Below are 26213 nucleotides of genomic sequence, written 5' to 3' on the forward strand. Positions count from 1 at the left end.
TAAATTTAACGATAATAAAGAAGAGGCTGTACAATGTCATCCATGTGCATCAAATCACACAGAATTATTTGTACATAAACCGATGAGCATCGGAAAAATTGATCTCGAACGACAGATTTTGAAAATAAAACTTAAACGTTCAACAAAGTAAAATTAATTTTTTTAATTCAAATCTATCCGTACACTCTATCGAAAAAACATCTTAAACCACTAAACTACAGAACACCAAACAGGTCTTTCTTTATTCAGACCTTCAAAAAGTTTCCTATTTTTCTTTCAACAAAACTAATTTTATCCTAATTTTAAAACCAACAGTATCTTAGGTTTTGGAAAAACAAGGTATAAACGTCTTTTAAAAGTAAAACTATTGACCACCAGACAGTCTTTATTTATGAATTTTTTTACCTTTACTTAAGGCTTTTCATGAGTCAAACTTTTTAAAAAGCAGTGCTTTTTAAAAGCTAAATGAGAAATTCTGTCTACTTCGTATAAAAGATGAATTTTGTTTGAGAATTTAGTATCCTTGAGAAAGTTGGAGTGGAGATTGACCAATCAGCCACTGATTCCCCTACTGCGACTAATCACGATGCGGACGGATCCTCCAGATAATTTCTCAAACACTAGCTTAAACTTTTCTCTTACGCATGGGCCAACTTTCGCAAAATTCTTCAAGCAAGCTTTCTATATATCATGTTTTACTATGCTATTACTATATTCGACAAGATTGCAGGTTTTCATGTGTTTCGAATGTTGTACAGAATGTTACATGCCCTGCAGGGACTGACCAAAATTGCTTTTACAAATTCAATCTGTTTTACATATCGATTCAACCTTTTTTTAAGAAAGGGACTCTTTTTATCGACATTTTGTTTTTTGTTTCAATCGACCGTTTTTGTTAAATAACGAGTGGTTTTCACACATCCGTAATCAAGCTTTGACGCGCGCTAGAATCTTTAACTTAATAAATATCAAGCATAAAATTGATTCATTCAATCGACAGTTTCAAAGTTTAACTCTCTCACACATTATCTTCTCTCTCTCTCTCTCTCTCTCTCTCTCTCTCTCTCTCTCTGTCTCTTGTGTCTTTTTCTCCCTTTCCTTCTCCTTCTCTTTATCTCTGATTGACCAGGGCACTCTTTTTTTCTGTCCCTCTTTGTCACTCTCTGTCCTTCTTTGTCACTCAAGCACGCCACCCCTTCTCTTATCCTGTCTCACTTGTCAGTTTTCTGGGCCCATAACTTATTGATGAGGTTAGAGGGGCACGCATAATACGCAGCAGTTTCGAATTTCAATTTGCTATTGTTTGATTATAGGGTGGCAAATATTCGGAGTAAATCAGCTTATATAAATAGTGTAAATTACCCGCCAAAGCTTGATCTATATGTGTCAAATTAGCTCGAAGTTAGCGCATGTGCTTTCTCACTTTTAACTTTTGGAGTCATGCTAAAAATATAAAAGTGCACTTGCCGAGGTTGTTATGCATTTAAATTTCGATAAAAATCGATCAAGATTTTCTGGTGATTTTCTGGTTGTAAATTACCCGCCAAAGCTTGATCTATATGTGTGAAATTAGCTCGAAGCTAGCGCATGTGCTTTCTCACTTTTAATTTTTGGAGTCATGCTAAAAATATAAAAGTGCACTTGCCGAGGTTGTTATGCATTTAAATTTCGATAAAAATCGATCAAGATTTTGAGTTTAATCGAGGATTCTTTCTACCAAGCAGTCGGGTTGACTAGACACATTTGATGTTAACTCTCTTTCGAGTAGGAGTTTCATCAATTTTACAATAATCAGAGGTTTTGATCATCTGCGGTCTCATCAGCGTTATAAACGATGACATTTTTTATCTGAAAGCTGGTCATAATCCCTTTCATGTAGAGTTTTTTACTGCCACCGCAAAGTGTTATCATACATACTTTGATCTATATGTTTGAAAGAAAAGTGTTTCTGTTCATTCAATTTTTCTATTTTCTGGTTGTTTGATTTGAGATTGCGACTCACGCAACAAACATAAAAGCCAATTTTTGGTCAATTTTTTAGATTGCATTTAAGTTGGGTTGAGGAATTAGTCTGGAATAATAATAAATGGTGGAATAATAACTTTCCCACTAGTAGATACTAAAAACTGTTTACTAGAATTCTCGGATATTTGGACTTAGATTATGCAATTATGGTAACTGAGATAACAAAGTTCGAAAAGCCTGGGACCTAAAGAATCTATTTGAAGACAGCAGTAACCAAATCCAAGGAAGGCAAGAAATGATAAAAAGGCGTTGCAAAAAGAAGTATTTTTTCCCTTATTTATTCCTGATGACTTTTGTTTGTTACCTTTTGTCTTTAATTACAATGTTTGTGCGATGAGTAGAGTAAAATAACTGAAAAAGATTTGAACTCAAGGACTGTAGACTGGTGCAGATCACAAACATTTTTCAACAACCGAATCATCCTTATTTTGTTGTTGTTCAAAAGACCTTTGATCCCGTTAACAAAAAAATTATCGACAGATCGCCGTCTTTGAAAAACATCTGCTGTACCTGCTCGCAGACAGTACACAACACAAAAGTTATTTGTAACGCTCATTAGAATTTTAAGCAAAAGATCGACTTTCAACGGCTTCTAATGGTTGGAGGCGTGGGGTTAACAATATGATAATGCTATTTGCCTGCGAATTCGACAATGCAGATAACTCGTTACCTTAATAGACTTGTTGAGAGATGAGGGCTCTGGTAGAGCATAAATGGTGTCTTCAAAAATTCGTTGATTGCCTACAGACGGTGATGCAAGAAAATGGGTGTGGGAAATGTTTTAATCACGCGTACAAAAAAAGGAAAAGATTATAAATACAATTAAATATGTCTCCTCACTCCTGCTGAAATTTAATCACAGGTTGAAAAGGGGCCAGCACGGTTGACCCAGAAACATTAATTTAACTAAATGAAATTGTTTAAGTTTCTCTTCCTTTTTTTTTACGGACAATTAACTCAAAAGTGTGCTTACATCAGTTTTTTGCCCATCGGAACAGTGATTCAGCAAGATGATCATAACCGTATGATGTCTCAGAATGGCTCCCAAACTCTCAATCGACAGGCCAGCGCTTGGCATTTCTAGTACCCAGTTTGGGAGAGATGCAAGCGTGGGGGAGAGAAGAGTGTTGTTGGTGGTTTCAGGCATTGAGGAGGGTAAACTTGAGAAAACTAGACGAGAGGGGTCTGAACCTTCAGATGGTGGAGAGCGGACTGGTGGCGTGAGAGGAGGGAGGCGGGAGGGGAGTGTAAGTAGAGGTGGCGTGACTAAGGGGGTCAAAATTTCAAGGTTCAAAACCTCCTACACGCCAAAAAGGTTATTGAATTTCATTCTTAGAGTATAGTAGGAGGAGAGGCTCGAAAAGCCTTAAAAGACTCTGAGCTTTACCATTTTATATTGTGGTCGGGGATGAAAAAAAACAAATAGGCAAGAAAAAAAGGGTCGAGCAAAAATTGAGTAAAAAACAATCACAATGACAATTTAAATGCTACAAAATTTTTACGGGGGAAAAAGAGGATTTGAATTGAAAAAACTATTGAATTCTACGGCAATTAGTCTATCAAGTTTCAACTGAGAATACTGTTTCTACTAATTTTGAATTTCTTAGTGTCAAATAATTAAAAAAAAACAAAACCAAAAAAATAAAAGACAAAGCATAAATCAATCATATCGAATTACAAAAATACCTAAAAATAACAGTCTTTTGCTAATCACAGAAAACCACTTAAGGCTATCTTAGACCTTTCAATAATATAGTTGACAACAAAAAAATTGAGTATCCAACGAAACTAGGAAAAAGTTGCGAAAATTGTTTAAAAGCCACACAAATAGTCTCTTTTTCTGAAGTGGACGTTGAAACATTTTTACTGGAAGGACTATATCCGTTTTCCTCTAGTGTTTTTTTTTTTCGTTAAAACGACTACTACTGAATTTGTATTTGTCAGACTATCTATCCTAATAGCAAAAAATTTTGCTAAAAAGACATGTCATTTCCCTACATCTATATTCTGTTTTGAAGAGGCCTGATTTCGGTTTATTATGTTCCTTAAGCTCGAAAAAACATATGAGGACATTTACTTTGGTGTCATTTGTCTTCTATGTCTTGCAGAATGAGCTGAGTAGCTTCACCCAAAAACTTGGGTATGTCAAAAAAAATTTACATCACCCAATTTGGAGATCAAAATATTCAGGGAGACAAAATTTAATACAAAGTAGACTGAAAGCCACACACATGAATGAGATGGAGTAGGAGTTAGGACTTGCAAAAGTTTTAACCATACTTTCCATTATTGAAACTATTTATAATTAAAGTATTCACCTAACTCCTCAAAAGTTCTTTTAGGTCTAAGACCTAATTGTTCGGTATCTCAAGTAATAGCGTAAATTTATCACTCTCTTCTTCTTCTTCTTCAAACTTAAAGCCTGGGTCGTTTTTAATTTTTTTTGTCTTTTTTTCCTTCAAAATATCGCATTAAATCGAACTCTGATGATCGTTTCATCGGAGATAAAAGTTGTCTTATACATATTTTCATGAACTAGAGCTAATTTAAAACATCCTTTTTAAACTCTTAACTCCTCAAATTTGTCCACATTGCAAAATCCGCCAATAGAGTTTCAGTAAAGCTCAAACGAACGCCGTTAAGCGCATTGAAGTGTGAGTGTCACACGTATATACAGAAAAAATTTACAAAAAACCTTGGGTTTCAAGGTTAAAGATTTAGTTTAAAATTTGATTTATTACCTGATTTATGGCTGACACAAGGTTGATAGGTCTCAGAAAAGAAAATAGACCTGTGATTAGACAAAGCTCGGGCTTCGAGCGAAATCAACAAAACTGACATATCTTTGTTGACTTAGTTAATTTGTCACAACGATAGAATCGATATTGGGTACCGACCGTATTGCGCACGGGCGGCTACTATAGAAGTATAAATAATCTAAAATTTTTACGTTCATGATGGTCAGTTTTTGATTTTTCTTGCTCAACTTAGATTTTTGGTCATTTGAGACTAAGGCGTAGTTGACTTTTTCAAAAAAGAAAGTAATTAACCTTTTTTGAACTTTAAGTTGGCACTTAACTTAACCAAACATCTCATCTCTTAACTTGGCAGCAAGATAATCTTGCTATAGAAGTAGCTGGAAAAGGAAATTCCCTCTAACGTGATTTCTGTTGTCTTTCACTTCTCAATTTGCCATAATCTTTTTTTGAACTTCTCTCTGTGGTTTTTCCCAGAGACTGGCAATAGCTTTATGAAGAAACAGTAAATCAGTTTTTCTGTGTTTGATTTTGCTTGCTTACAATAATTTAACACAAAATCAATTCTACCAACGTTGAAGTTTTTACAAAGACGAAAGAAAAATAAGAAGTTCGTTGTTTAACCTCTTTTGAACTACGAGTTGGCACTATTCATAACCAAATAATCTTCTCATTCTTTATCTTGGCTAGAAGAGAATCTTGCTTCAGAGTTAGCCTTAAAGGGTAGGTCCTTCTCAAGTGATTTTTGTTATTAATCACTTCTCCAACTTCGATGTCCTTTTTTTCAAAGTTCTCTTTGTGTTTTTACTGAGAAATTGCATTTAGCTTTTTGACGAATAAACAGTCAATCATTATTTTTATGTTTTTGCTTCCGCTTGCTCAACTTTGCAAAAAATTTTGAGACAAGGTTCAATTGCTTGTTAAAATGATCCCGATAAAGTTATAATTGTTATATTTTATTTCATTAAATTTGAATACGTTACAGTAAACTGATCCACAAAATCACACCAATTAACGATGAAATTTTTACAAAAATGAGAGGAAAATAAGAAGCTTGTTTATATAACCTCATTGAACTAAAAAATCGCACTATTCTTAACCAAACATCTGCTCATCTCTTACCTCGGCTAGAAGAGAATCTTGCATCAGAGTTAGCCTTAAAGGGTAGTTCCTTCTCACGTGATTTTTTTTATCATTCACTTCTCCAACTTCGATTTCCTTTTTCTTCAAAGTTCTCTTTGTTTTTTTACTGGGAAATTGCATTTAGCTTCTTGACGAATAAACAGTCAAGCATTTTTTTTCTGTTTTTGCTTCTTCTGCTTGCTCAACTATTAAAAAATTTTTGAGACAAGTTTCAATCGCTTGATAAAGTTATTCCAATGAAGTTTTTTTTGTTATGACTTATTTCAATACATTTTAATACGTTATTGTAAATTACTCCTCAAAAACAAATCATATAACATTGAAGTTTCTCAAAATTGAATGAAAAATCAAAACCTTGTTATTTAACCCCTTTTGAACTACAATTTGGCACTATACTTAACCAAACATATTCTCAACTCTTACTTAAGAAGATAATATTGCTTTAAAGTTAGCTTGAAAGAGAAGTTTCTTTTCACGTGATTTTTGTTATCATTCATTTCTCCAAATTTCATGTTCTTTTTTTCAAAGTTCTCTCTGTGTTTTTACCGAGAGATTGCCTTTTGCTTCTTGACGAATAAACAGTCAATCATTTTTTTCTGTTTTTGCTTCTGCTCGCTCAACTTTGTAAAAATTTTTGAGACAAAGTGTAATCTCTTGTTAAAATTATCTCAATGAAGTTATTTTTGTTATAACTTATTTCAGTAAATTTTAGTTGGAAAACTCACATAGAAATAGATGAGAGAAAGAGATAATACATTTATCACGTTATTTACATTGTTATTTACATTGTTACAACAAATATTTTTTAAAGATTTCAAACAGAAACTTAAAGATGAAAATATAATGAATTTTCTGGGATAGCATTATTGACTCATGCTTAGCATGAAATAACCTTAAAAATAAAAGGCTATGTTATTGGGGTACGTTACCTGAGGTATCTACTTGTTTATTCCTCTTCGAAAATTTATTTTCAATTTAAAGTGTAAAAAACTGTCAAACAACATAGATAGACCAAAACTGAAAAACAACTCAAAACTTGAATCCGGCAACTTGATAACTTGATCTGTTAACTAGTTGATGAAGATGGGTTAAAAATCATTATATAGAAAATTGTAACCATTAAACTCTGGACAGTTTCGGTTTTTTTGCTATGAAAACAATTCAATTTCATAAACCACGCAAGCCTGCGGTAACAGAAAAAAACGGTGCATCAAAAAATTGTGCTGCACATTATTAAGTTATTTACATTGTTACAACAAATGTTTCTTTTTAAGATTTTCAAATAGAAATTTAAAGATGAAAATATAATGAATTTTCTGGGATAGTTGCATTATTGATGCATGCGTAGCATGATATACCGTAAAAAATAAAAGGCCATAGTCACCTTTTAAGAGTTTTGCAGGTACGAGTTGTAGAAGAACTAACAACGAAACTTTGGAAAACAAAAAAAATACCTATATTTTTTAAAGAAAAAACTAAAATCAAGTTATTGAAAAGCAATTAAAACAAGATCAATGAATAAAAAAAAATTTCATTTTTAACAGTCAAAAGTTATGATTGTAAAAACATTTTTACAATATCAAAAAAATTCAAGAAATTTAAAAAATTTAAATGATTGGCAAGTTTAAACCAACTGAGTTTGTAACTTAAAGGTGAAAAAATTTAAAATTTTTTGATAGTTGCCTCTACCTATGCATGCGTGATATGAGATTCACTTGAAGACAAAAATTTGATTCTACAATTTGTATATGAACTTTGTATTTAGATACCACTCGTAGACCAAATGAAATCAAAATCTTTGATACAACAAAAAAATTTGCGCAATTTCGTGATCAAGCATTTTTTATCTCCACAAAATTGGAGAAAAACAAAAATAGTCTTTAATTTGTAAATAAATAGATGTTGAAGCTTTTGAACTAATCCTTACTATCAAAAAAGCAAAAACGATAACAATAAATTTTGAACCTGAGAAAAATATTTTCTGTCTTATGAGAGAAAAATGGATAAAAAACTTCAAAGCTACCGAGAAATCTTAATTATCAAACGTTTATCAGAGAAAATACAGCCTCAAGCTAATAATGAAACCGCAGAACAAACACAATAAACACCAAAACTAACCAAAAATTTTTCAAAAAAAAAACGTTTCAGCCTATATTACATTTTACATAAGAGGCTGAGTCACACCAACACACCAAAAAAAACTTTTTTTATAGTTAGACAAACTGGACCACAGGAGACCACACTACAAGCGAAACAGGCTAGCACAGTTTTAAAAATTCAGGGAAAAAAGAAAGCCTTAAAGTTTGGTGCATTCTGTGATAAAATATTGCAAACTACTATTATATGCAATAATTGTTAAAAACAGTGAAAAGGACAGCTTACAGAAGTTTTTCTGGACATCCAAAAAACGAATAGCTGCAATAACATCAAAATTATGTGAAAAATTTTGAACAATTACATCAATTTTTTCTTAAAGTTTTCTTATCATTAAAAAAAATTGATGCGAGATATACAATTACGCAAAAAAATGAAAAACAATCAAAGATCTTCAATCCTGGAAAACGTCATTATTTGCTCAATTTTTTTGGTGAAAAAAATGAACTGATCTTAGCTTATGAAAAATATAGAGCACCAAAACAACCCAATTTTTGAGGTCTAAAAGTTAATGTTGACTGTTGATGGACGAGCAGCTTTTCAAGGTTTTGACAAATTTTTTCTCCTTATTTGGCTCTCTTTCTCTCTCTCTCTCAGCGTTGATAACTTCACGTTGATAAAACGATAATTTAACGCTCACATTCTCGCAAAAAAATCGTAAACGCCTTTACAGAAAACTTTTTTCAGAGTACAAATTCTTTTGGGTCTTTATTTTGAAAATTTTTCAGTGGTAACAGCTAGTGATTCGTTTCATATGACTCCTGTCAGATATTTTTTTCTCAATGTTTTTTGCGAAAAGAATTTCTCTCGAACCGAGTGTTTTTCTGATGCGATATTAACAGAAGAGGTCAAAAACTTTTCCAGAAGATGTTCAAAGAAACTGCTTAGTTTACCTACGAAACGTGATGAGAACGCAGAAAGTGAAGTGGATATTATTTTTTGAGTTTTTTTAGTAGATTTGAGTTTTGAAATAACGATGAAATCCTGAGAAAATAGATTTAAATCGATAGGCATTTAAATAAACTAATTATGTAAGGTAATGAACGCACGGTCACTGAACGCAATGGCATTTCCCTCTTATCGTAGTGATAGCAATTATAAGCAGCACAAATTTTTACCCCTAATATATGTTTGCATTATCTCTCTTATTTCCGTTCCCTTCCATTTTCCCCCTTTTTACGCTCTTATTCGGTTTCCTTTTTCAGCCCATATACACAGTTGAATCATCCAATACTGTCACATTATACTGCTCAGTTCAATTTTTGCCCGCCAATTATTTTGTTTTTATCCTACAAATTTTTGCAAAATTATAATAGAGTTTTTGAATCTTAATCTTTTCCGTTTGTGCCCCCTCCCAGTACGTTATCCCCACACCCCCCCACCCCCCCCCCCCCCCCGTTCCCCAGTTACCGAGCACTTTGCCCCATTACATAGCGTCACCCAATGAGAGGCGTCACCCAATGAGAGGGGACCTTCGTTTTTGTAAATATTGTCTCACCCAATGAGCGGGGAGAACATAAATAATTTTCAAGAGTTCATAGAAGATTGAAACGAGAAGAGTTCTGAAACTTAAGGAGAACAGGACTGATGTTATAGAGTGCGATTGAGAAGAGTGAAGAATTCTTCAACAAAAAACACACTTATTTGAACCTTTAATGAGCAAAAACTTTTAATTCCGAATCAAAGTTTGATAACAAAGATTTGTATTAATTCATTAATTCACAGCAAAAAAAAAATTACATAGCAAATCATTATGTAAAAAATGGCATGTGCCTCGAGGGGCTGAAAATAATAAACCCACTAAGCTGGGGGGGGGGGGATGGGGGGGGTGGGGAGGAGGGCACAAACGGAAAAGATGCGAGTTGGTATTTCAACACAGCTATTCTGACCTTTACTGAGTTATTGACCTTTATACAATACTACAACGATGAACGAACAGGCGGAATGTTCCACCAACTTACAGTCGAGTGGAATTCCTATCGAACTTCCGTTCCATATTTGGGAGAAAATCTTTCAGTATCTGGTATACAGCGATTTCAGCACACGCACCAGATTCAAACAATTCAAAAGTTTGTCCAGGGTTCGACTCGCGAATCGGCATTTCTATCAACTCGTAACCGAAAGTAGATTGGGCTTTCGTTGGAAATTTGGAAGCCATCAGAGTTTAAAGGAATTTCAAAAGGGGATGCATCGGTTTGTTTCATGTCACCCAAATTGGTACATCAGATTTTTAGATGTCTATTCTTGGGACAGAGACAGTATAGCTATGACGTCAGAGGACGTTAAGGCTGTGACCGATTTCGTTCAGTATTATAAAATGAAAATTAAAGCAGCGAGATTTTATTTGTCTTGGTTTCGAGTGGATTTATCAGAAGTGAGATATTGTTTCCTTTTTTGCTAAATATTTCAATTTTAAGAGAAAAAATCAATGATGCTCATGATTAAAGAAAGGTTTTGGCCAGACCGAACGCATTGCTTGAACTAAAGTCTAAAATGCTTCAGAACTAAAGTCTCTGCTTCAGTTCGTGTTGGAATAATAGTTGCTATTACTACGCTTAATTTCTGCTTGGATCTATTGTGTTTCGCCCTCCCCCCCAGTGTTTTTATGACCCCCAGTTACAAATTATCTGTTGTTATATAGCACGTTACTACCCGGGATGACCCTTCTTAGATACCATATCAAAGAGCATATATGGTTCCATCCAAGTCTAAGCAAAATTTCTTGCATGATCTTGCTATGGTTTCTAAGAAGCCATATATGATCTTTGGTATGATTTTCAAGATTTTACATGAAATTGGTAATTTAGGCAGAGCAACACGTTTTCGATGGTTTTCCCACCGATGGAAGATTTTATGGTCTTGGATATGGTATCCAGGAAGTCATAATGGTCTTAGATATGGAACTTATGACACCATTTATGATCTTGGATATGGTTTCTAAGATTCGGCAAAACATTTTAAAACTGCAACCAAATGAAGGCCTTTCACGACATTTCCGCAAATGGTAAGTTGTATGATCTTGGATATGGATTTTGGAATGCTTAATGTAGTCAGAAGACGATAATTTACCTGTTCCCCGTATTTTTTTTTGTATTTTTTTGACTTTGACTTTTATGGTCTTACATGGCACCATAAATGTCTATGGTCTTGGATATGTTTCCCAAGACACCATGAACTTTATTTTTTTTCAAGTGTCTTGCAGAGTTTTTTTCCACTCAGAGTGCAATGTATGGGTGTTTTAAAAGCTTTTTAAGCAATGTTGACATTTTTGTATGTTCAGCTATATGGTTGCCAAGTTACCATATATGGCAACTTACATGGCACCATAAATGTGTATGGTCTTGGATATGTTATCTAAGAAACCATTGAAAAAAAAATTAATGCCGTATCCAAATGCAATATTGCCTTTAGAGCTCTGTATAGCAAGCCAAAACACTTCGTTTTAGAGTACTTTTAAATTTTTGCATGGTCTTGGATATGGTATCTAAGAAGCCATACACTCCATACACTCCAAGAAAATAGCACGTGTGCCAGGTTGTCACAAAAAACTTTTGCTCACTAAGCTGGGGTGAGGGGGGGGGGGGTGGGGGGGACAGAATAGATCCGGAGTTTGTACTTGATTTCTCATAATCATATCAGATTTCGATTGATATTAAAAAAACAAACAGAATGTCCATCAATGTTCAATGACATTTGTGATTAGAAAGCTGTCATTTCGTTTGACTACCCGGGCTTAGCACCCAGAGTATTTCAGTACTGAAACTGAGTATCTCAATATTATCTTGTAAAACCAGTACTGAAACAGCTTATTTACATAAATAAGTCGGTCATTATGCCTAGAAAAAAACAGAACAGCTATTCAGGCTGTTCAGAATAATTTCAGTGTAAAATTAGTAGTGTAAAAATTTCGAAAATGTTGAAACATGCTGAGCATGTCAGAAAAGCATGCAAAATGCATGCATAATGCATGCATTTTGCTGTAACGACACGTTACCAGTTAAAACAGCTACATACATACTACATACTGTGTGCATACTGCAACTTTCACTGATATTGGATATTTCGGGGTCCGTCTGGGGAGCGTTCGGGGTGCGTTCGCATAATTGCATAACCAGAGCAGGTATATTCTCGACCTCCAGGGTCACCCTTCGGGTCACCTCCGGGGTCTTTTCATAGGCAAATTTGAGTGTTCTGTTTATAATGTATACATTATAAACAGAACACTCCAATTTTCCTATGGAAAAGAAACAATTTTTGTCGGTTTCAAATTATCGAAAAATCCTTATGCTTTAATTCAGACAATTTGAGGGTTTATTGTGTTTGACAATTGAAAAGGCTGTAAATTTTGTGCGTTTGGAAACTAAAAAGACCGACAATTCCTTACGTCTGAAACTGATCATAAGGACAATTGAAGCTAACCACTCCGATAATTTTTTACGTTTGAAGGCAGACAGATCAAACATTTCCTATTTTTGGAAATTGAACACATCGGCGGTTCCTAACGTTTGAAACCAAACATTCCAATGATTTCTGAGATTTGAAGCCCAACATGCAAAAACTTCTTGCGTTTAAAAGTGACTAATCCGAAGCAAAGAAACCGATCAAACGGGATTTTTCTTATGCTCAAAACTAAATATACCAAAAACTTCTATGTTTTGAAGCCAATCGTAGCAAACATTTCATACGTTTTAGAACAAAAAATATCGTCAACGGCAAATTTAGCTAAAAAATTGAACAGATAAAAGTTTTCATTTTTATATGTCTTAGAAAAAAATTTTTTTTATATTTTGAAACTCAACATAAAGAACAAAAAGAGCATACGGGCAATTTCTGGCGTGAAAAACAGATTTAACTAATTTTTCAGTATTCTAGTCTAGGAATCTTTTGTTGTGTTCAAATAGGGTGCCACTACGACTTGACCTATCACTCTTGTCACTTAAACTAAATCATCTGGTCCGTTTAGACTCTTTCATTTTGCAAAATATTTCATAGTTGGTAATTATTTTGAAAACATGTGTTTTTTAAATTTAAATATAACAAAACAGTAGGTTTGGTATTACATTTAAAAATGTCCTTGTCTCAAGTTTGTACAGATTAACGCAAACTTAATGACAAATTTATTGGCAATTGCGGTTGCTCATAACGATTTCAAAAATTTCTACCTAATTTGCCAACCTTAAGAATTGTTTTACATAAAAATGAGTCATAAACTGACTTAAGATTTTATTAGAATTCCTCGTTTCACCAATGGCAGAAAACGACTACCAACTGCAGATTAGAAATTTAACGAAAAACGCTATCCAGAAAACTTGGATTCTGAAGGTGGTTATAAAAAATTATTTAAAGAACTCGAGAAGTATTTTTCAGTTTAACTGTTGCTCTTGCATTAAAGGCGCAGATTATACTTTTTGCGGCATCATGATTATCAAAATAAAGTAAATGTACTCGTCATCTAAATTATTTGCTTTATCACAGGGATCTGAATGTTGTTTAAAGTAAACAACAAATAGAAAATAGAGTAGCACTTGACGTACAATCTTTCCCTGTTTTGACTTCAAATGATTTTACCTCAATTCTTTTCTTCAGAAATTTTCTTAATTTTTGTGTGTTTTCACTGCTTTATATGGCGTTTTTTATTCTTTGTGCTCAAAACGAGACAATTTGAGGATGTTTTACGTTTGACAATTGAACATAGTGACAAATTTCTACGTTTGACAGCAAACACACCGACAACTCTTTACGTCTGAAACTGAACTTACGGTCAAGCCAACCATTCCGATAAATTTTTATTTTGAAGGCAAACAGATCAAACATTTCCTATTTTTGGAAATTGAACACATCGGCGGTTCCTAACGTTTAAAACCAAACATTCCGATGATTTCTGAGATTTGAAGCCAAACATACAGAAACCTTCTTGCGTTTAAAAGTGACCAATCCGAATCGAAGCAACCAAACAAACGGGATTTTCTTTTACGCTTAAAAGTAAAAATATCAAAGTTTTTATGTTTTGAAGCCAATCGTAGCAAACATTTCATACGTTTTGGAACAAAAAAAATCGTCAACGGCAAATTTAGCTAAAAAATTGAACAGATTAAAGTTTTCGTTTTCATATGTCTTAGAAAAAATGTATTTTTTTTTAATTTTGAAACTAAACATAAAGAACAAAAAGAGCATACGGGCAATTTCTGGCGTGAAAAACAGAGCCAACTAATACTTCAGTATTCTAGACTAGGATTCTTTTGTTGCTTTCAACTAGGGTGCCACTACAACTTGACCTATCACTCTTGTCACTTAAACTAAATCATCTGGTCCGTTTAAACTCTTTCATTTTGCAAAACATTTCATAGTTGGTAGTTATTTTGAAAGCATGTGTTTTTTAAATTTAAATATAACAAAACAGTAAGTTTGGTATTACATTTTACAATGTCTTTGTCTCAAATTTGTGCAGCTTAACGCAAACTTAATAACAAATTTATTGGCAATTGCGGTTGCTCATAAAGATTTCAATAATTTGTACCTAATTTGCCAACCTTAAGAATTATTTTACATAAAAATCAGTCATAAACTGTCTTAAGATTTTATTAGAATTCCTCGTCTCACCAATTGCAGAAAACGACTACCAACTGCAGATTAGCAATTTAGCAAAAAACGCTATTCAGAAAACTTGGATTCTGAAGGTGGTTATGAAAAATTATTTAAAGAACTCAAGAAGTATTTTTCAGTGTAACTGTTGCTCTTGCATTAAAGTCGCACTCTATACTTTTTGCGGCATCATAATTATAATAAAAATAAATGTAATCGTCATCTTAATTATTTCCTTTATCGCAGGGATGAGAATGGTGTTTAAAATAAACAACAATTAGAAAGTAGAGTTGCACTTGACGTGCAATTTTTCCCTGCTTTGACTTCAAATTGTTTACCTCAATTCTTTTCTTCAAAAGTTCTCTTAATTTTTGTGCGTTTTGAATGCTTTATATGGTGTTTTTAATTCGTTGTGCTCAAAACGAGACAATTTGAGGATGTTTTACGTTTGAAAATTGAACATAGTGACAAATTTCTTCGTTTGACAGCAAACATACCGACAGTTCCTTGCTTCTGAAACTAAACTTACGCTTGATGGAAGCCAACCATTCCGATAAGTTTTTACTTTGAAGGCAAACAGATCAAACATTTCCTATTTTTGGAAATTGAACACATCAGCGGTTCCAAACGTTTGATACCAAATATGCCAGTGATTTCTTAGATTTGAAGCCAAACATACAGAAAATTTCTTACGTTTAAAAACAAACAAACCGAATCTTAGCAACCAAAGAAATGGAAGCTTTCTTTCAATTCAAACTAAGAATATGGATAAATTTTTCTGTGTTGAAACCAATCATAACGAGCATTTCACAAGTTTTAGAATGAAAAATACAGTATACCGCAAATTTATCTAAGAATTCGAACTGATTAATGTTTTCGTTTTCATATGTTTTAGAAAAATTAATTACGTTTTTTAAATCTGGAGACCAAACTTAACGAACAAAAAATGGATACCGGCAATTCCTGGTGTGAAAAACCAAACACACTAATATTTCAGTCTTCTGAACTCGGAATCTTTCAGTGTTGTGAACTAGGGTGCTACTACGAGCTGACCTATCACTCCTGTGACTTTAATTGGATCACTTGTTCCGCATTATTTCTTTTATTCTGCAAAATGTTTCTCAGTACATGAGAAAAAGGTCTTATCAAGCGGGATAAGACAAAAGTTGAAAATTTATTTGATTTGGCATAGAAGGAAAGAAAAAACGAATAGTTTAGCTGTTACAGATATTTAAAGCAACAACAGGGACAGTTTACCAGGTTGAATAACTTTGTATTTCAAACTGCCCGTTTACAATAATGAAAAACTTTAACTTAGAAGAAATATGAACATTAGTGATAAGAATTTTTTACATTATTTTTGACTGAAAACTAGCTTTACCAACTGCGAATTGCATATAAGATAAGGTTTCAGATTATGGAAGAACTGAGTGATTTGAGTGTTCGGAGCATTTTCAATTTTCAAGGGAAAAATCCAAATCGAAATTAACTTATTAGATAACACAGCACCTCTGTACCTAAATGGCAACCTTTCAATTTTGCGCTTACACAAGAGTTCAATTAAGATGTAAAAATCAGTGTTCATTGTCCTTCTTCCTTTGCTGTTAGACGACAAAAATTCATTACAAAACATTTGTATGTGTCGTCCATTTATTGATCTTGAGACAAACTTAAGTAATTCGAATAAATGTAGATCAAATACCGTTAGGATCGAATTGAGTATAAAGAAATCTTGGCATTCATCAAATTTTTTTCGGAAAGAAATAGTTTTCGAATTTTTTTTTGTAATTTGTCAATGGCATGGAGAGAAGAATCGATACAGCAGCAATAAATTAAAGCACCATATTGAATAATCGAGGTAATATTGGTATTGAAAATATTCAATCAATTGCTGCCTAGGAACAAATTCGCAATTTCGGCACAAGACCACATTGTTTTGATATTTTCACTCTCACACAATCAATATCACTTTGGAATGAGAACTGACTATCAAGACGTGTAACAAGATATTTACATACTGGCTGCCATGGTATAGGTTTATGATCTAATTCAAACGGATTGGGTTTTGTGGTCCCAATGTTCAATTGCACCCTCTTTTCGAGGTTGAGCAAAAACTTGTTACATACAAGCCAGTCATTTATTTCTTTCAGATCAGGTTTTACAGTTCTCGGACTTCATCTTAGAGCCTTAAACATTATTTCGTCAGCAAATAGCAACAAAGTGACACTTTCACTAACATTTTGTGAATAAATTATGTAAATAAGAGGGAGAGTAAAGGATCCAAGATTGAACCTTGTCAAAAACCGCAAGTTATCTTTGCCACTCTGAGCAAACACCATGTCACTGCACTAACTGATATATTTAATGGCTTTAATGGCTTTTCAGTCTTGCCCTTTCAGTCAACTCAATTAAGGCATCAATGGTACTACGTTTCGATCTAAAACCAAACGATTTCTCATAAAACTGTTGCTGATTTTCAAAGAGGTTATGCACTCGGTTGTACATTACTCGTTCTAATAATTTACTCCAAACAACCAATATTGATATAGGACGATAAATTTTTTTCATCAATTTTTGTTCCCTCCTTGACCTCTCGATCATCGCTCAGAAAAAACTCCTGTAAAAAAGAAAAATTTGTTAGAAGTACAATAAACGGGCTGAGAACAACAGATGTACTTTTTACTAGGTTATTAATTATATTATCAACACATGATGATGACTTTTTATCCAAATTACTCTGAAGACCTATTTTGTTTTTCTCATTTTATAAGATCATTGAGAACTTATTTTGTTCAGAAAAGTCTTCTGGATAGCTTGACACCAGATGTTAACTTGTTTTTTTCCCAATAATTGCAAAATGACTATTAAAAATGTTTTCATTTTTTTTCCTGTAATGGGTTTACCATGTCAATAAAACAGGAAGACAGCACAGGTATGCTTGAACTTGATTTAATTTTGCCAGTTAAATTGTTCAGAAATTTATACGTTTGTCTCGATTTTTCTATGCATGCTCCACGCTTGTTAAGATTTACTAACTTCCTTTTTTGTTTGTTTAATTTCCAGCTCCAAAACTTTTTTCCAGGAATTTTATAAGTTATATCTAACTTCCACTGCCTTTGTAGCCTATTTCTCTTTGTTCTCAAATTCTTCAATTCCTTACTATAACATTTCTGTTGCGAATCTTCTTCTATAATTTGATTCTGTGGCGCATATGTATCTGCAATCTCAAAAAATGTTGGTTAAACTCCATGAATTCTAATAGTGGATTTCGAACACTTAGAGATATTTTTGTTTTCATATAGCCACAAATGTAGAATTTTATTGAATAGTAGTACTAAATGTTGATTACTTAGGAGTTTTGTATTTTGAAAAGTGACTTGTTTTTCATTAATTTCCAGTTTAGTTTTTCATGTTTATATGACCGGGTAGTGATCCGTAAGAACTTGATGCTCCAAAACTTTATAATTGTCTTTATGTTTTAATAAACAAAATGATCTATGCATGTAGCAGTACTCCCCGTTTGTCTAAATGGCCTATCTAAGCCACACTCAAAATCGTTAGAAAGTAGTGCGCTTTTGCAACTCCTGACTAGCTGGTTGTCAGAAGAAAAGTTGATGTTCTTGTCACCAACTAGTACTGTTGGTTTTGACACTGACAAATTCCAATTTGTCGGTTCTAGGTTGATTATCCATTAGACTGAAAACTATTCCGATTTTTGAGATTTTCATAAAAATATCTTCATCGAATATTGTTGTTGTGTTTTTTAATAAACTACAAATTTTTCTTAATTGTATCGCCAGCCCTCCGCCTAAGCTTTCACGATTTTTCGTCGCATATTCAGTATAGCCAGATACAAGAGAATTTTAAGGTGAGTCACGCTTTGTAAGCCACGTTTCAGTTAGAAAAAGAATATCGCGTTGCATTTCTGCACTTAAAAACAGTGCTTTCAAAAATTTAACGTTTTTCTAAGTTTTTAAGTATAAATTTTTAAGTTATTTAATCTTTACATTTTGGACAGACGAAACTTTTGAGTTTGAATCGTTAGTCACGAAAAATATTGTTTCCAGTTTGTTCATTTGAGACAAGGTTGCTGAAGTTACAAAAATTTGATAATTCCTCATTGGTTGCATTTAACGAAATCCATTTGCAGATCCGTGTTTATTTGCCGGTGTCAAAGGAAAAATTTTGAAAGCTGTCTTTTTCATGCCTAAAACTTCCAATCTATGATTCCGAAAGCAATTCAGAACTTTTTGTAGATTCTAGCACAGATCGATTCCAATTTCAAAGAGGCTAATAAATCTGTGCACTCTTGAATCACTTAACCATTTGTATTAAAACGCTTTCCTTCACTGAGTAATACATCAGAAATACGGTCATAGTTTTTCATCACAATTTTCATCTTGTTTTGCTTGTATCTTCAAAAGTTTTGGCATTTAGATAGCATTCAGGTCACATTTCTTTTTCAGCAGTTCAGTTTTTGTAGTTCTTTGTGTAAATCGCGCAATTACTGGTCTGTTTAAATTGCTTGAGGGTGTTTCATGAGCTATTGAGACTTTTTCATCAGTTTCAGTTCCTACAGAGTGCAAGGTTTATTACTAGTGACAAATTTTCCTCATATGACTCCCTCTAGTTGTTAGTTTTCAGTTCTATAATCTTCACATTTTCTCGTCAGTTGTAAGATTCGAGATGTTCAAATTAGCCCTTTTTGATTCAGCGAGTAACTTTCCTATCTATTTTTTTCCTGATTCTTAATTTTTTTGTTAACAATTTTGTCGATGCTTTTTCTCAGTGTGTTTAATATTGATGGAAAAACTTTTTATTGATTTTTCAATGCTATATTTATTGGTTTCATGAAACTCTGTATCTTTACTGATTTCAACTAATGGACTCAGGATAACCATATTTTCGCTTTTTATCTCCTTTAAGACGGGTTTTGTTTGTTCTGCAATAATGGGCATCTCTCCTTTGTATTTAAAAACGGAACGTCGGCATTTTGAACCTGGTTATCATTGTCACCATTTTCTGACTGATTTATGTTAGACAACAATTGTTATCAAATAACTCTTCTGCTTCGAATATATGATTTTCTTTCATGCTTTCATATACGCTCATCTTCTTTAAGTATTTCTTAGAAACTATTCATACAGAAAGAAAAAGAACAAAATTTTTTGTTTGCTAGATTAAAAAAATACTGGTCACTTGTTCTGTTTTTCCAACCATATGATGAATATAGAGGCAATTGTTGAGAACAAAATTACATGTGATAACTAATATACGGGGCTTTAAAATAGATAAAAAAAAGCGTTTAATCACGTAGAACTGATATTCTATGTCCTTTTTGACAATTCCAATGCAAGTTACTCTCAGAAACTACACGCCAGGTGAACAAGGAAGTTAATAATTTTGTTTAAAATGAAAATTTCATAACAAATGTCAAAATCAGAATAATTACAAGTAAGTAAACGTAGAACCATGTGTGCACATAGAACATAGAATCGTCAGCACTCAATAACAACTTATAAATGAAACTTCTTTCTTTTTGGTCCTCAACAACTTCGAAGGAAGTTTCAAAGCAAGTAAACCTCAAAAGCTGCCAACGAGGCCACCGAAGCGAAGACGACAGATATTTAGACAAAACAGTAAATGTACAGTATAAACAATAATCCTGAAAAGCATCAAATATTTATTAAGCAAACAGGTTTCTGCAGAAACCTTTTTTCTTACTTTTTTATTCTTCTTGAGTTTCTAATGTCTAGATTTTAAACGATACTGCAGAGCTTATTGGTCCAATCGATTCTGATGACGCAGAACAGTGTTCAGCAGATTAATTTCTGTTGACAATTCGGAATGGACTTTTGAAGATTCTTACTGATATTAATTGGATGGTTTTCTCCGTTTCGAAATCAGATGCTCTTTACACTAATAAGTAAAGCAATCTCAACATTTGGTAAGGTTTGAAAAGAAATCAGGTTCCAAAACAAATCAAGTTCCAAAAACGACGATTTTATACAATGGCTTTAATTTGGCCTTTGTATTTCGGCAAGATGCTCAGTAACTGATCAGTTGTCAAAGGAACGATGTTATTGCAAGAATATGAAGTTGTACTATTACTCTGAATATCATGCCATATAATCAGCTCTTTGTTCTTCAGCGGCAATTTTTGAATAACTGTCTGCAAGATTTGGCGTGCTGTCTTACAGTTCGGTTTGAAACTCAAGCAACTGCCTGTGTATGTTTGTCCCAGTATGTTGTACTCTCTCTTCTATTATTGAGGCGTGTACCAAACAGCTTTATGTACACAACTTGCTCTAATGATCAGCACCATCTAAGAAAATTACATGCTTCGCTGGCTCATCCTTTAAATTCACAAGTGATAAAACTATCAAATAGTCCTATTTAATAAGTTTAACACAACAACTATATATTCTGAAACAGCGTGGTTCTTACATTGTATAATAAAACGGTGTTTTGGTATCACAATTCACAATTTCTTTAACTCAAGTTTGTACAGATTATTGCAATATTAATTACAAATTTATTGGCAAGTGCGGTGGAACGCAATAATTCCAGTATTTTTACGTTATGTGCCAATATTACGATTACTTTTAGATGAAAATCGGACATAAACTGATATAAAACTTCATTAATGTTCCCTTGTTCACCTATTGCAGACAGCTACTACCAACTGCAGACGAGCACTTTTGCAAAAATAGGGCTATTCAGAAAACTTGGCTTTTGAATGGTGTTATAAATAATTATTGAAAAAATTGAGAAGGAATTTTATTTTCAGTATGCTTGTTGCTTGTGCCTTAAATTCTCAAGTTGTACTTTCTGCGGCATATTTATTATTATTATTATTATTATTATTATTATTATTATTATTATTATTATTATTATTATTATTATTATTACTATTATTTTTATTATCAATTTGATTATTATTATTATTATTATTATTATTAATATTATTATTATTATTAGTATTATTTTTTATTAATGTTTGTAATCCCGCTTTATTCTCGGATAGACACAAGTTCCGGTTGGAGATAATAATTTTCTTGGAGCCACGGTGTATATGATAGATGCGGGTTCCGTCTCCGTATGGAGTTCTGTGTGAGGGTCAATAGAGATATCTATTGTGACACTATTTATGTACAATCCTTTGGTTGATTCCAGTTAGCTTGTTTTTTCCAGGAAAAACTGAGAAAAAGATTGCGCTTTCAACACTTTAACTTCGGCCACGAAACATTACAACTTTTAGTGCGGTTTCCATTTGTCTGCACTTGAGTTTTAAAGTGAATCATTAGCAGTATAACAAGACCTGCTGTCGAGCAGGCGAGAAAGTGAACGACACAATTGACATCAACTGGATTTTATGAATATGTATAGTGAATTAGATTATTTATCATAAGTAGTTTTTGTATACGAGTTTATAAATTGTACTTCTAAGGCTTGGTTACGGAGTTGATCTCTAACTCTGTGTCATACTTCCCCCACTGGTAGAAGTTTTGGGTTTTACGAAATTTTTGTATGTCCTCATCATTTAGATCCGAAATGGAATTGTTTCTGGGCGAACAAGGAGGGGTTTTGTATACTGATGAACTGTGTGGGCTGTTGCCTTGTTCCATTTGGATGTGTTGGTTGGTTTTTTGAATGCTTGGTTGCTCTGGTATGCTCTGCGTTGTGTTCTGCGATGAATTGAGTGAATCCAGAAATCCTATCTCCGGTGCTTTGCTTGACGTGAGGGTGATTTATCTTTGGTGGCTGGATTGGTTGCGCTAGTGGCGATGAAACGCCAGTGTTGAATTGTGCTGCCCGGATTTTATTGACTGTTTTTTCACTTCGTGCCCTGCTTTGGACCAGTTGTCACGATTTGCTCCGAATATGTCGGCCTCTCCGGATGGAGTTAGGGGTTCGGTTATCGATGCTGGAGTGGCTGCGGGTACGATCGATTTTAGTGGAAGGACAGCTAGGTTGTTCTCCTAGTGGAGCGATAATGTCCGTTGCTGTTGGCGTGGGACTATTGGGGCTGGTCCTCCTGAAATTGGATGGGCTGTTGCTAGTGAGGATAACATGTGTTGCGTTATCGGGATTGTCGGAGTCAATGTAGTATGTCTGTATATTTGTCTGTTGGGTGTCATCGAAGTTGAAAAAGAGAAAAGATCTATTCGATACTTCAGACTGTGGTTGTGTTGAACGTGATATACTGGCCATAATTGTGGAGGCGATGTTTGCTGACTCTAGGAGCGCAGCTTGTTGTGCTCTGTAGTTGAATGATGGCTTTGACGTGTTCATTCGACTTTTTTTCCTTCTGGTTCCACTAGGGGCCTTTGCTGGGATTCCTTTGTTGATCTCTAACACTGTATCAAATAATTTTTTTATTGTCATTATTATTATTATTATTATTGTGATACTGGAGCTTACAGTATTTAGAAACTTTGTAACCAAGTACTAAACTATCTACCTATAAACACTCTATGCATATGTTATTTAATTACTGTCTTTGTAAATATGTATACCAATTGGTGTTAGTTGCTCTTTTGCAGCAACCTGTTCGTTAAACATAGAAATGTTTCAATCAAACATTAGGAAAGTGCAGACGATAAACTATAGCGATAGAAAACAGTCGCATTGTGGCCAATTGAGTATTACTGCACTATAGTGTTTTATTCTCTAAGAGTAGATTATTCCTATGAGTCAGGAAATAGATAGATCGCCATATCTTCAACCTCACCTAACACCGCAGAAATAGATAGCCAACTGGTGTGGTCGAACCCAGTTAGGAATACATTGAATCCACAGATTACCCGACAACTCTCATTCTCAAACATTCTTCTCGACATGGCGCAGTCAGCCAAAACTCCCTTAGGAGTAAACCCATTCTGGGAAACCGGCGCAACAACACCTATAGAATAGAGACAATGGTTCTCCACACTAAAAATGGCGATAATAGCACGCGACAGCCTTGAAGTAGATAAGTTACTCAAATTGAAACCACAACCCACAGACTTATTCTACCCCACACTACCAACATACGATGAAGATTTCGAAGGAGAGACAGACGATGAGGCAAGAAACAGAGAACAGAGAAACGAAAGAAGAAGAGTAGACTTTGAGAATGAATGCAAGATAATAGAGCGAAAAGGAGCAATGGTCGACAGAATACCGTGGGATGAAGCAGACACGAAAGTAAAAAGCCTTATATACTTATCACTTGGAGCGGAAGCAAGAAGAACCTATCATCAGAAAAATCCACACACACAAATAGAAAAATGCACCACAAATGAACTCGTACACGAACTCAACATCACATTCACTATTCCACGAAACACCACCTTTGACAGATTTAAATTCTTCAAATCCATGCAACAATCACACGAATCACTTGAGACATTTTACAGCAGAATAAGAGAAGCAGGCGCACTATGTAAATTTAAAGATTTAGAGGAAGATTTGGTAAAGGAACTTTTCATATCAAACATGACCAACACATCAATTCAAATGGATCTCTTATCAGAAGTAAGAACACCACAACAAGTACTTAATTTCGCAATCAACAGAGAAAGGGGCCAAGCAAACCAACAGGAAATTTTGAAAGCACACTCTAGCAGCACCAACTGGTCACAAGTATCATACATCAGAAATAAACCAAGAACACCTTTCACTCAACGCCCACCACAACAACCAATATTGCCAACTGCAACAACTGGTAAAATAGAACCCTGCTACAAATGCGGTCACCCATTTATAAAAAATCACTTAAACATGTGCAAAGCTCAAAACTTCACCTGCAAAATTTGCAAAAAGACCGGTCACTTTACATCAATGTGCAAAGCCCCAATGCCAGAACGAAGAAACCCAACATTTAGACAAGACTTCAGGAAAAACACACAACAACAACAAACAACACCACAAACAAAAAGAGTGAGACATGTGAAAGAATAGGATATTTGCGAGGAAGAAGAAGAAACAGAAGAAGAAACAGTCGACGCAGAAGCCGCTCTGTACATAAAGGTGCTAATGGAAGACTGGTCGTCAGTCAGTACAATAAGACCTGTGGAAGTGAAGAAAATAAACACTATATCAGTTAATAAAACAACTGGAGGCGAATGCTGGGTTAAAACAAACGGAAAAAATACGGAAGTGGATTGGCTAGCAGACACAGGCTCACCTCGCTCATTTCTAGAATACACAAAAGCAAAAAAAATCACAAAACAAAACAAAGAAAGCAAAATAACAATGTTTGACGAGAAATCAAGATACAAATGTTTCAACCTTCACAAGAGTACTGTACACCTCCACTATCCCCAACAAGCGAGATATCTGACATGAACTCGGCTGACATAGAAGCACTGAATGAAACATTGTGAAACACTGTTTCATTCTAGAGAAGGGGAAGTGTGATACTGGAGCTTACAGTATTTAGAAACTTTGTAACCAAGTACTAAACTATCTACCTATAAAAACTCTATGCATATGTTATTTAATTACTGTCTTTGTAAATATGTATACCAATTGGTGTTAGTTGCTCTTTTGCAGCAACCTGTTCGTTAAACATAGAAATGTTTCAATCACACATTAGGAAAGTGCAGACGATAAACTATGGCGATAGAAAACAGTCGCATTGTGGCCAATTGAGTATTACTGCACTATAGTGTTTTATTCTCTAAGAGTAGATTATTCCTATGAGTCAGGAAATAGATAGATCGCCATATCTTCAACCTAACCTAACACCGCAGAAATAGATAGCCAGCTGGTGTGGTCGAACCCAGTTAGGAATACATTGAATCCACAGATTACCCGACAACTCTCATTCTCAAACATTCTTCTCGACATGGCGCAGTCAGCCAAAACTCCCTTAGGAGTAAACCCATTCTGGGAAACCGGCGCAAGACCACCTATAGAATAGAGACAATGGTTCTCCACACTAAAAATGGCGATAATAGCACGCGACAGCATTGAAGTAGATAAGTTACTCAAATTGAAACCACAACCCACAGACTTATTCTACCCTACACTACCAACATACGAAGAAGATTTCGAAGGAGAGACAGACGATGAGGCAAGAAACAGAGAACAGAGAAACGAAAGAAGGAGAGTAGACTTTGAGAATGAATGCAAGATAATAGAGCGAAAAGGAGCAATGGTCGACAGAATACCGTGGGATGAAGCAGACACGAAAGTAAAAAGCCTTATATACTTATCACTTGGAGCGGAAGCAAGAAGAACCTATCATCAGAAAAATCCACACACACAAATAGAAAAATGCACCACAAATGAACTCGTACACGAACTCAACATCACATTCACTATTCCACGAAACACCACATTTGACAGATTTAAATTCTTCAAATCCATGCAACAATCACACGAATCACTTGAGACATTTTACAGCAGAATAAGAGAAGCAGGCGCACTATGCAAATTTAAAGATTTAGAGGAAGATTTGGTAAAGGAACTTTTCATATCAAACATGACCAACACATCAATTCAAATGGATCTCTTATCAGAAGTAAGAACACCACAACAAGTACTTAATTTCGCAATCAACAG

General features: G+C 34.2%; 1 long non-coding RNA gene across 4 annotated transcripts in view; it reads left to right on the forward strand.

Moving 5' to 3' along the window:
- The first annotated feature begins 9217 nt into the window (after positions 1-9217).
- Positions 9218-26213, forward strand: part of LOC142338701 (uncharacterized) — a 54022-nt gene continuing 37026 nt past the window's right edge. Inside the window, exons 1-2 of one of the 4 annotated variants that reach the window (XR_012759000.1) lie at positions 9218-9418; positions 9941-10452. This is a non-coding gene — a long non-coding RNA (uncharacterized LOC142338701). Of the gene's footprint in view, positions 9419-9933; positions 10453-26213 lie in introns of all 4 variants that reach the window. The other 3 variants (XR_012758999.1, XR_012759002.1, XR_012759001.1) reach the window with 3 other exon arrangements.

The sequence above is a fragment of the Convolutriloba macropyga genome, chromosome 4 (assembly GCF_964194025.1).
Source record: "Convolutriloba macropyga chromosome 4, txConMacr16.3, whole genome shotgun sequence".
In the NCBI taxonomy this organism is placed as follows: domain Eukaryota; kingdom Metazoa; phylum Xenacoelomorpha; order Acoela; family Convolutidae; genus Convolutriloba; species Convolutriloba macropyga.